Genomic DNA, 12,307 nt, shown 5'->3' with positions numbered 1-12,307 from the left:
GCAGTTCTCAGTCTTCCTGATGCTGCAACCCTTTATTACGGTTCTTTATGTTGGGGTGACCCCCAACTATAAAGTTATTTCATTGCTGCTTCATAACTATACTTTTTGCTACTGTTATTCATTGTAACTTTAACTATCTGATGTGCAGGAGATCTGATATGTGACCCCGTGAAAAGGGTCATTCGGCCCCCAAAGGGTCATGACCCACAGGTTGAGAATCAGTGCCTTAAGGCCTTCCTTCTAATGTGTGGATGGAAACAAGAGCCAATTACAAATCTGGATTTTTCTGAGGAACTACCCCCACCCCATCCCCACCCCCCAGGGTCGAGTAGTTCTCTGTCAGTGGTGAATTCTATCCTGGGGAGGTGAGGTGGTTTTTTGTTTTGGATTGTGTCTCTCTTCTGTCCATTTGCTATCGGAGTTATGCCCTGTGAGCCTGGCCCCTGCGTGAGGGAAGGAAGGCTCCTGTCCCTTCCCCTTCTGTGGATGGTGGCCAAGCCCCAGGGAACCCAGCTGCCCCCTGACCCAGGTCCTGTCCTCACACAGGCATCTTCATGTGTCCACCGTGGCTCCCTCTGCCTCCTGCTGCTCACACTGCCCTTCACACCACGGATATAGTTTGTCTCCCCTGTGGTCTCAAAGGCCTCTTACACATGGTGCCCTTAAGGCTTCTGACTCTGCATCAATGCACCAGTGCCGCCATTTTGCACCGATGCTCTAAGCCTCTGAAGACAGAATCCGTGCCTCATATGAGTGAGTCAGCCAGTCAGCAAGTCAGTGGCTGAATGGGCAATGTGTTGCCTGTGGCCTTTTAAATTTAATCTTTAAAGGTGTTTTTTGAGGATTTCATAAAAGTACCATATTTACATCATTTTCATCCCTCCCTCTCCTCCTCCAGTTCTTCCCATCGGCCCTCAGTCCCTCTCCAGTCTATGATCTCTTCTCTATAGTTATTGTTATATTATTATACACACACACATGAACCTATTGAACTTGCTTAATATTCCATGTGTACACACACACACACACACACACACACACACACACACACACACACACACGACTGACCTTTGGGGAATTGCGTAGCCCCATCAGAGACTGTTCCCTGTAATTCTTCATCCAGGAGTAAAGCCTTGTGAGATTTCATGTCTCTACTTATTACCATTGTGTGGGGCTTGTGTAGGTGACCAGACTGTTGAGGTCTCATGAGCACAGCTTCCCGGCATACCTAGATCACACTGTCTGCCATAGGACTCCCTGGTCCCCTGGCTCTTAAAAACCGTCCCACCCTCTTCCGCAACGGTCCCGGAGGCTGAGGGGTAGGGGTGTGCTATAGATGCGGCAGCCGCTCCTTCCCCCCCCCCCCCCCCCGCAGTCACCGTTCTCTGCATTTTGACCAGGATGGCCTCCCATAATGGTCTCTGGCACTCGACAACGTTCACGGCAGTGTGGGTGATGTGGGCTGCTGTCACTTCTCAGCTGCTTTGACGCAAAGTTCCTGCTGAGCAGCGCCTCCTGTTGGCCATTCGAGCCCTGTGCCGATTTACGTGAGTTGTAAAGGCAGTATCCCTTTAGGACATCTGGGCTAAGTGGAATAATTTTTCCGTCAGAGGCAGCCTCTTGTTTACCACTCGTCCTCGTCCTGCACCCTGGCTAAAGCTGCTATCCACTTATCGCATGTCACATCAAATTGCCTAATGTGTTTGACATGTCTTCTTTACTAACTTATCTGGTTCCTACATACAAGAATGCTGCCATTGCGGGGTTGTGCTGTGTGGTCCCATGGAAGAACAAAGCGCAAAGAAGGAAGATGCTTAGTGATGGGAGAGAAGAAAAAGTGGCTAAGATGGCCACTGGTGCACATAACTCTTGCATAAATAATTAAGTCCTAGGAAAGCTTATGGAAGTGATAAGTCGTTGAGGCGTGGCATGGATCGTTTACCCAATGGAGCACCGTAACACGCATTTCCAGATGAACCAGCCGTGGAGCTGACACAACTCCTTGGGGCAAGGACTTTATATGTTTGGCACAAGCACACCTATTGTATATCAGTGATGTTAAATATTTAATAACACTTCCTCCCACAGTTGTTCCTGGCAAGGCTATCCTTCCTGACTTCCCAGGACCATAATCAAATCTGTGTTTGTACATTAATCATTTGAGGTGTGGTGTAATTTTTAAGCCCAAGTGAGGCGACACCATCTTCTGTCGGTCTGGGATCTGCTGTGGGTGACGAGAATGTATGTAATTAGCAACACATATTAAACATTGGTCTTTCCCCCCCTTTTTTTTTTAAAAAAGCCTTGGCTGGAGAGATAGCTCAGTGGTTAAGAACACGCATTGAGGTATAAGATGGCTTGTTTGCCTTGTGACCCAGATGACCCAGGTTCAATTCCCAGGACCCACATGGTGGCTCACAACTGTTCCAGTTCCAAGGGGTCCGACACCTTCTTCCGACTTCCCTAGGCACTGTCCATGTGGTACACAGACAGGCATGTAGGCAAAACGCTCATATACATAAAAAGATATCAAAATACTTTATGATCTTTTCCTTTTTAGAGATGTCCCCACAAGGTGCACCTCCCTTTTGGAAGTGACTCTAAGATGTGGGCTTTGTCATGCAGGTTCCGTATCTAGTGGCATGGCCGCGAGGGTTTCCCTTCAACTCCCTGAAAGTCAGTTTGCTAATCTCTGACCCAAGCCTCTCGGGCTCACCACCCAGATCCCTAGCTCATTGCCCGTTCCCAGGTGTGGTATCTGTGTTTGTGAGTACGGTCATTTATTGTTTGTTTGTTTGTTTTGATGACACAAAGTGTGCTATTACTGTTTACTTTGATATCTTACTCATTTGTTTATGGGAAATTAACCCAATATGCATCATATGGAAGACAGTAGTCGTGGCGATCAATGGAAATTCCAAAGGACATATAGAGAGTGACCTAATTATTTAATAATGTACATTTTACATCGGCAGGAGCCTCAACAAGCCCTGAGTCATGCTGCTGCTGGTTGCCATGACAACGTGGATTATGAGCTATGGGCAGTCAATGACTGCTGGGACAAGGGGACTTAGTGTTCCTTGGGGGATGAGGTTATCCAATCCCAAGGAGTCAGCTCTAAAAACGTATATATATATGAGCAATGCTAAATGGACCCAGCGGGTTGTATTTATAAATTTGTTCGTATGTATGTGTGTGTAACAATAATAATTAAAGAAAAGGAGGTTGTCAATTTGAGAAGGTTGGGGATGAATGGGAGGGGTGAGAGGGCAGGAATAAGCACAGCACATGTATATGAAACTAGAAAGGAAACTTGGGGGCTGGAGATGTAGCTCAGAGGTTAAGAGCGCTGCCTGCTCATCCAGAGGTCCTGAGTTCAATTCCCAGCAACCACATGGTGGCTCCCAACCATCTGTAATGTGATCTGATGCCCTCTTCTGCAGATAAAGCACTTATATACAATAAATTAAAAAAATAAATCTTTTAAAAAGAAAGGAAACTTGTTTAAGTATGAGAAAAAAACAACAAGATGTTAAATTATCAGAAGGGATAAAATCAATTGTGCCTGGGAGACAAACAACTGCTAATCCCATGAACTCTGTCCCTTGGCTTCTTCACCACCAAGATAAAAATCTTATCTTTCTGTTTGCTGAAGAACAGGAAAGGAGGTAAGCACTTAGAGGCGTGAGGCTTTGTGATGGTTGAGGGCCCTAGGCTGGGCAAGGCCCTGTATAAAGACGCAGCTACAGACAGGTGTCCGGGTCGTCACTGTGGTACGGCCTCCATCCTACCCACTCTCACTGCCATCCTGTCTCGTGATTTCTGCCAGATTCTTGGTGTCTGATCATGTTTGGAGCCTGCCGCTTCTGCACATGCAAAAATGATCCCTGTTACACAACGCCCGTGAGTCCTCAGAAGGCTTTAATCTACCATTTTGTCCCCTGTGCAACAACTGTAGGAATCTCGCTTTTCTAGCCTGTCTTCTTCAGCCTCGCACTCCCAGTGTCATGAGCATTTGTTTATGCATGCCGAGGTTTCCAAGGCTGACTCAGGTGACCTGGGAAGATCCTGTGGCACAGGCCGGCGTGAGCATCATTTCTCCGTGGGGCCTCTTTGTCTTCGAAGTTAGGCAGCAGTCAGCAGAGTGAAGCCCAGGTAACTGTTTCTCTGAGGGCACTAACAGCGTGGCTTGCACTACCTCTTTGTTAAAGCCACGTACAGAACTCAGCACTGTGTTTTCCATTACTTAGCGCTTGGTACCCGCGTTACCCTCGCATTTCAGTTATTGGTGCTGTATAGGAGGCTCAGGTCTACCAAGGAGCTTGCGAATCGCACATTACAATTTTAAAGTAAAACATATCTTGTTTGTCCTATTGAATACCTTTAGCAATGTGTACTTCTCTTGTCATTGGCAGAGATGATCTTACCTAAAACAGTCTTCGTTTTCTGTAACTTTTCTTGTTAGGGTTTGCCTGTAATTTTCTTCCCAAGATCACGATTCATAAATGCACGCTAGCTCATTTATGTATTCATTCTGCAAAGGCTTTTTTGAGCACCTACTCTGTGTCAAGCAGCAGCCTAGAACTTGCTCAGAAGTACTAGGATCTGATGCTGCTTTTCCAGAACCTTCTGCGTGTCCTTCATTTCAGCAGCTTGGCTCCTATTTTCACGAGCTTGTACGACTGATGCATGCATGTTGTTTATCACGAATGGTACATGTATGTTCATCACTGTCACATTTTCTAGGTGAAATGAGCCTCTTACCATTACGTCACTTTTTTTTTCACTTTCAACCCCTGTGTCCATCCATCTACAGCGAGTTCCTTTATTCTGGGGTGTAGTTACATTCTGTCAGTTTTAAAAATCCTTGTCTCCGTGTCTCTTGAGTAGCCGGTTACATGTACAGCAGTGACCGGGAAGGCTTCCTGGTGCTGCTTCGTAGTTTTTTATAAGCTGCGCGTACTTTCCCCTCCCCCTCCCTCTCTGTTTAGTTGGGGACCCTTGCTTGCTCCCTCCTTTCTGTATATGTGCTATTCCCTTGTGGTTACCATGGGGATTGTGTAATGCACACCAGGCTATAGTCATCTACATAAAGCTGACTGTGCACTCACAGAAGAAGGTATAGTCTTCACAGCTCTGCCCCTCCCAGTTTGTGGTATTGACAGGCCTGGAGAGACGGCTCAGTAGTAAAGAGCACTGGCTGTCTTGCGGAGGACCTGGATTCAGTTCCCAGCACCCACATGACAGCTCACAACCATCTGTAACCCCAGTTGCAGGGGACTCAGTGTCTTCTTCTGGTCTTTGTGGGCATTGTGCATATGTGGTGTACATACAAGCATGTAGACAAAAGACCATACACGTGAAACACATTTTTAAAGGATTTAAAATTACTATACCTTTAACTATTGTATCCCCATTAGCATAGGTCCATAGTAATAACAATGCCTTTGTTTTTTAAATCATATAAGAAAATAATGATGTTATAAACAAAATGACAATACTACAGAGTTTTGAGTTTGTCCGCACATGTATCTTTGTTAAAGATCTTTTCATTTTCGTGTGGGTTTGTCTTACTTAGTCTCTGACTTCATTCTGTTTACTCTTTTCTAGAGAATTCTTTGGGGCAGGTCCCTTGGTTTTTTATTATTCTGGAATACCTCACACTTTCTCTTATTTATTCTTTTGACATTTTGACAGCGCTGTACATGTGCATAGTTTATTTTAATCATAGCCCCGCCCCATGTTGCTCTCTTGTCTCTCTCACCCTGTGGGATTATCTTCCTCTTCCTCTGCTAGCCTCCTTTCTACTGTCATCTTTATTTTATTTAATAATTGATTTATCTTCTCTTTTGGTGACCCATTGAGTCTGAGTAGAGATTCTTGCATGCGCACGGGTGAGGGGATATTTACAACAACATGCAAATAACGCGTAGCTCACCTGTGGCTGCAACATTGAAATAAATGTACCTGCCCCTAGCAACCATTAACCCCGCCCCCAGCAACCAACCGTCAAAACTTCTTCCCCAAGGAGGGTTGGGCGGGGCCTTGCAAGTCCCTCGCCCAGCTGCTATTGCATGGGGGTGGGTCTAATCCTGCTTGGCTCTGACGCAAGCAGTCAGAGTAGCTGCAGTTCATGAGTGCAAAGGCTTTGTCACTCTGTCCCACAAGTCTCCTCCTCCTCCTCCTCTTCCTCTGACTCTTACATTTCTCTCGGTGACCTCTTCTGTGATGTTCCCTGAGTCTTAGGGCTGAGCATTGAACAGCCACTTATCCAGCACGCTAAGGTGTTATGGACCTCTGCAGAAAGAGGTGTCACTGGTCAAGGGCAGCCTTATCACCATCGTTATCATCATCATCATCGTCGTCATCGTCGTCGTCGTATGTGGGATGTATTTGACTGCATATGCATGTGGAAGAAAGATGTCAACTTAAGGTGTGGCTCTTCAGTCACCATCCACCTTGATTTGTTGTTACTGTTTGACAGAGGGTCTCTCACTAGGATCTGGCTGACCGTGAGCCACCTCCCAAGTCCTGGGATTTCAGCACATGCCAGCAAGCCCAGTCCCCCACCTCCTCCCTATCTCAATTTTTAAAATTTTATATGTATGATTGTCTTGTCCGTATGCCTGTCTATGTACTATACTCAGTGCCTGCAGAGGCCATCAGATCCCCTGGAATTGGAGTCACAGATGGTTGTGAACTGCCATGTGGATGCTGGGAATCAAACCCAGGTCCTCTGCAAGAGCAGCCAGTGCTCTTAACACCCGAGCCATCTCTCTGTTTAGTGGACTGGAGTTTGTTGAGATTCCTTTTATTTGTCAGTCTGTGTTTCTCCTCAGAGTTGGCAAGTTTTTCTTGTGGAATATGTCAGTCCCTTTGATAAGACTCCATAAATCTCTTAGGCTTCTCCCGTCACTTTTCTTTTAAGTTCTTGTGCATGAGACTCAATAATACCAAATGACTTTGTCTTGAAGTTTGTCAACTCTTTCTTCTGCACATTTCAATGTACTGCTGAATCCTGTAGAAAAAAAATTTTAATTCGGTTATTGTATTTTTTAGTTCCATGATTTCTGATTGGTTTCATTTTAATAGCTTATTTCTCTTTGTTGATATGACTATTTTCTGAATTTTACTTACTTTGATGTCTTTGTTCTTCTTCAGCCCGCTGAACGTAGTAAATTTTTTTTTCTCACATAGGTGTGGGTCGAGGCACACGTGTGTCAAGACAGAGACGCATGGCGGTTATAGAACAGCTTGTAGGCATCAGTTGTCTGCTTCTACCATGTTGGTTTCAGGGTTGAACTCAGGTTGTCAGGCCTTTACCTTCTGGGCCATCTTGTCAGCCCTGCTGAACACATTTTTTTTTTTTTTTGCTTAGTTTTTTTTTTTTTTTTTTAAGTGTCTTTCCTGCATGCATGTCTGTGTGAGGGTGTCAGATCCCTTGGAACTGGATTACAGACAGTTGTGAGCTGCCATGTGGTTGCTGGGAATTGAACTCTGGTCCTTTGGAAGAGCAGCCAGTGCTCTTAACCACTGAGCCATCTCTCCAGCCCCCTGCTGAACACATTTAAGACAGTGTTTTAAAGCTTTGTCAAATCCAAGCCCAGTGGTTAAGACAGGTTTCTGGACAGTTCCTTTGTTCCTTTGAAATAATAAAAGGCACACCTTTTCTTTGTTTTGTCTTGTGTTCATTTGTTAATGATAGGGCAAGGCAGTTCGAGCCCTTACCCCCAGCTACAGAGGAGACTGAGGCAGGAGGATTACAAGTTCAAGGACATCCAGGGTATCTTAGAGAGGACATCCCTATAGAGGAACACCTCTATATAGGGCCTATATAGGGGCTTCAGCTCAACGGGAAAGCATTTGCCTACCATGTGTGACTTCCAAGGTTCAACACCAAGTAGCATAAACAGACAGACAGGAAGGAGGCAGGGAAGACAGGCTTGGCTGGCTGTGTGCCGGGGAAGGCCGCTCACCGTAGCCCCCAGGCGCCCCCCCTCCCCCCACTCCCGTCACCATGACGCCTTAGGGTGTTCTCAGACATTTCCTTGGAACTTGTCTCCCTTGGGCCCACGCATGGAACTGTACCTCAATGCCCTGTGCATGGAGATGCTTGTAATGCATTAATTTCCCTTTGAGTCTTTTTTCCTCTCCTCAGGGCCTCAGATCTACTGTACTCCCCTGCCCATCGCTTCAACCTCTCTGTGGCTCTCACAGCCCTCCCCATGCCACAAACACACCAACCTCCAACCTAAAAGCTAGCCGCCCTGTGCTGCCTTTCTGTTCTGTCTCTCTCACCTGCCTCAGGCCAGGCTGTCTGGGCTGCAGCTCAGCAGCAGATAGATGGGGGCTGCTGAGAGGGACTGGAGGAAGTGCAAGGCCGTCATGGAGCCTTTCAGCTTGTGTTCTTTGTATTTGGTAATAATTGAGCAGATTCTGTCTCGGACTCCTGTTCCTGCGTGACTTTCTCAAATAAACTGTTTGAAGTATCTTAAATTTGCCATCACGTCCCCACATAAATTCCTTGTTACATTGGGCGAGGTAGTGCAGCGCTCCCAGCACTCCGGTGGACTTCAGCTGTTCAGGACATGTGGAGGAAAATGATAAATGTCGCTTCTGTCTTTTGGGCGGATGCTCATTAGCACCTCTGAGTCCTTTTCAACGTTCTGTGAGAATCTCCTCCAAACGGCTCTGATTCGAGGAATGACAGTCACATCGTCAATGTGTATGTGCGCATGTGTGTGTGAGTGAGTGTGTGTGTGTGTGTGAGTGTGTGTGCGCGCATGTGTGTGTGAGTGTGTGTGCACATTCATGGCAGTGTTTTAAGTGTTAGGTGTGGAGATTATGAAAGGAAAATTGAAAAGGGGATTTCTGCATCCCCTTTAAGACCCGACCTTTGTATGCAGTTATGTCTCCATGGGCTAAGATACTAACGCTGTCACCTGGGGGACACGATGCCGTCCTAACGCAGTTGTTTGAAAAGAAAAAGAAGCCATTTTAAAACCTTTTCTCACAAGGTTTCAGAAACTCTCAGGATAACCTGCTTTCCCCTTGACAACTGACAGTCAGGATGTATATGTGAGTCAGATTGGAAAGGGCATTATATGTCGAACACTCTGGTCTGGTAGGAAGTTGGCCTATAAAACATGAGACCTCAGTGCCTAGAAAACGGAGGGTGGATATGAGTGTTTAACACGGGCACGCCCCCACACTCTGTGCCACCAACAACTGGGATTTTTCAGTTTGGCATTTAATTGATCCGTTTGCAGTTCGTTTTGGGAGAGGAAGAAAGCTATGAAAAACATCAAGTAGCTGCATCTAACTCCTCCCTCCCCAGGGCTGTGATTTGTCCTGTATGGCATGTCTCCTCTCATGAAGTCACCTCATCTGTCAACAAAATGTCACCTTCCACAGAGAACCGGCATCCACATTTGTTTTGGTCACAAGGCCTGATGAAACATGGATGCAGTTCTTGTTAGGATTTGCCTTTGTATACGGAGAAGTATTTTTGTTTGGCAAAGGGCTGACAGCTGGAGAGGCAAGGCTGTGTCTTGGTCTGGTCCTGTGTGACAGATATCCTGTTGCACGCTGCTGCAAGTTCTGTGTGTGTAAGCGGTGAAGCCTCATCTTTCAGAAGGCCTGGCCCAGGCTTAGCATCCCAGGCACCCTGAACTCCCAGCTGGCACCCGAAGCAGCACGCCATGGCTTCTTGTTTGGTTGTTTGGTTGGTGTTTGGTTTTGGTCGTCTGATTTTTGCTTTGCTTTTTTGTTTTCACCTCTGGACCAGTCCCATTGGCTGGACTAGACTTCCTCCCACGCTGCTCCACCACCCTTTTTGCCTGAACTAATGTCAAGGCTCCTTCAGGATTCAACATCTGGGTGAGCGAGCCCTTCAGGGAAGGTGCAATGCCACCCAGGCTGCAGTGGGGCCCTTACCCACTTCCCTGTCTTCCTTGCTGGACAGTAAGTACCTCAAGGATAGGAAACATCTAATTTCCCTCCGTGTTAACAACATGTAAGCTAGACACAGGGACACACGCCTTTATTCCCAGCACTCGGGAGGCAGAGGCAGGCAGATTTCTGAGTTTGAGGTCAGCCTAGTCTACAGAGTGAGTTCCAGGACAGCCAAAAGCTTTGTGGAGAGACCCTGTCTGAACCTCCCCCCAACTCAACCCCCAAGAAAATCCATTTAAGATAGTGCCTGGCACCCCGAACATGCTCATGAATAAGGAAAGATGTGAACGGATGATTAAATGGGGCACTGGCGTCTCTATACAAGAATCATAAATAACTCCTATCAACCTCCATCCATGACAATCCTAGGCTAGGGCTGTGTAATCCGACCCGGTTTCTACCTGCCAGGTCCAAACCTTTATATCCAAGCTGCACTTAAGTTAGATGGTGGCTGGCCTCTGTGCATGCCAGCATCTTTCTGTGGGAAGGTTAGGTATGCATCTGCCTTTTACTATATATATGCTAAAAAAGAAAAGCCACTATAATTCACTGGGATATTACCCCCATTAATTGATACACTTAGCCAACTACCTTGGAGCTGTTTATGATTCTCTGCTGACACTATCACGAGTGTACTGCTGTGCAGGGAGTCTGGGGCCTACTGTGTATATGAGTGTTTGCCTGCACGCTGCATGTCTGTGCACTGAGTGCTGGCAATGCTGTGGAAGCCAGAAGATGGTGTAGAGTCCCTAAACTAGAGTTCCATATGGTCGTGAGCTGCTGGGTGGGTGCTGGGAATCGAACCCAGATCACCTGCAAGAGCAGCCACTGTGCCTTTAGCCACAGGAGTCATCTCTCTGGCCCCGACTGGGAATTTTGACAAATTTTTCTTAGCTTTTCAGAGGGACGTCTGAATGAAAGCCATACGATCGGTTTAATAGTAAAAGGCGCAGGGGCCCGGCCACTCGGCACCGTTTCTTGTTTTTAGAGACCCACTGTATTGGGAGGAAAAGACTACCCATGATGGAGCCAACGGTGGACGCTAAGTCAGGCAGCGTAGGGGAAACGCCCCATCCACCTACCCAGACCGCGACCCAGAATACAACCAGGTGTAAAGCAGCACCCGTCAGGGCCGCAGATAAAAGTCAGGACGGAGCTGTTGGACGGGATCACGTGTTTTGCCAAGTGTGTGTGGACCTCTTGCACTGTGTTACAGTTTGGGGGACTTTACGCTGGAAATCCCCAGCTAGTGTCACGCATGTCAGCCTTCATCCATCTGTGGCTTCAAGGCCATTTTGACTTGGGTTTCTTAAAAGCCACCAGAGAGGAGACAAAGGAGTCGTTTCTGGTTTGCGGTTTGGGCTGAGGGATGCCTAGCCCAGCCCTTGCCACGTGGTAGGTACCGAGCCTTGGTTAAATGGGTGGTGGCTGCATAGCATGTGTGCGAAAGCTGTCCCCCGCTGACTGGCTGAACTTGGACAAGTCCCTACATTGTGATGAGGGCAGGATGACTTACTTTGCTCAGTGACCTCCATGTCACTCAGATCTGTGGAGCTCGGTGAAGGCTGAAGGCCGATGACACGAGGGAAAATCCACTTTGCCTGCGGCAGAACAGCGGTTGGGGTAAGAAATAAAGTAGCTAAGACAGCTGGGTAGTGTACTGGAAATGAAAGCTTAGCCAGAAGACAGAACAGCAAGGAGCGTGGGAAACATGGACAGTGCGGGGCCAGGGCCGTGGGGGCAGTGCAGGGCAGTGCGGGGCAGTGCGGGGCTGTAGGGGCAGTGCGGTGCCATGGGGGCAGTGCGGAGCCAGGGGCAGTGCAGGGTCATGGGGGCAGTGCAGGGCCGTGGGGGCAGTGCAGGGTCATGGGGGTAGTGCGGGGCCATGGGGGTAGTGCGGGGCCATGGGGGCAGTGCGGGGCCGTGGGGGCAGTGCAGGGCCCATGGGGGCAGTGCGGGGCCATGGGGGCAGTGCGGGTCCGTGGGGGTGGTGATGGGGCCGTGGGGGCAGTGCAGGGCCCGTGGGGGCAGTGCGGGGCCGTGGGGGCAGTGCAGGGTCATGGGGGCAGTGCAGGGTCATGGGGGCAGTGCAGGGTCATGGGGGCAGTGCGGGTCCGTGGGGGTGGTGATGGGGCCGTGGGGGCAGTGCAGGGCCCGTGGGGGCAGTGCGGGGCCGTGGGGGCAGTGCAGGGCCCATGGGGGCAGTGCAGGGTCATGGGGGCAGTGCAGGGTCATGGGGGCAGTGCAGGGTCATGGGGGCAGTGCAGGGTCATGGGGGCAGTGCAGGGCCATGAGGGCAGTGCAGGGTCATGGGGGCAGTGCAGGGCCGTGGGGGCAGTGCAGGGTCATGGGG

General features: G+C 48.4%; 1 protein-coding gene across 2 annotated transcripts in view; it reads left to right on the top strand.

Annotated features, from left to right (window-relative positions):
- The window catches only part of FRY (FRY microtubule binding protein), a 360,844-nt gene that overhangs the window by 70,321 nt on the left and 278,216 nt on the right, over positions 1-12,307 (top strand). The window lies entirely within an intron of this gene.

Source organism: Acomys minous (assembly GCF_964271855.1).
Source record: "Acomys minous genome assembly, chromosome: 16".
In the NCBI taxonomy this organism is placed as follows: Eukaryota; Metazoa; Chordata; class Mammalia; order Rodentia; family Muridae; genus Acomys; species Acomys minous.
The sequence above is the reverse complement of the archived record's forward strand: the minus strand, read 5'-3'. Positions and strand labels throughout refer to the sequence as shown.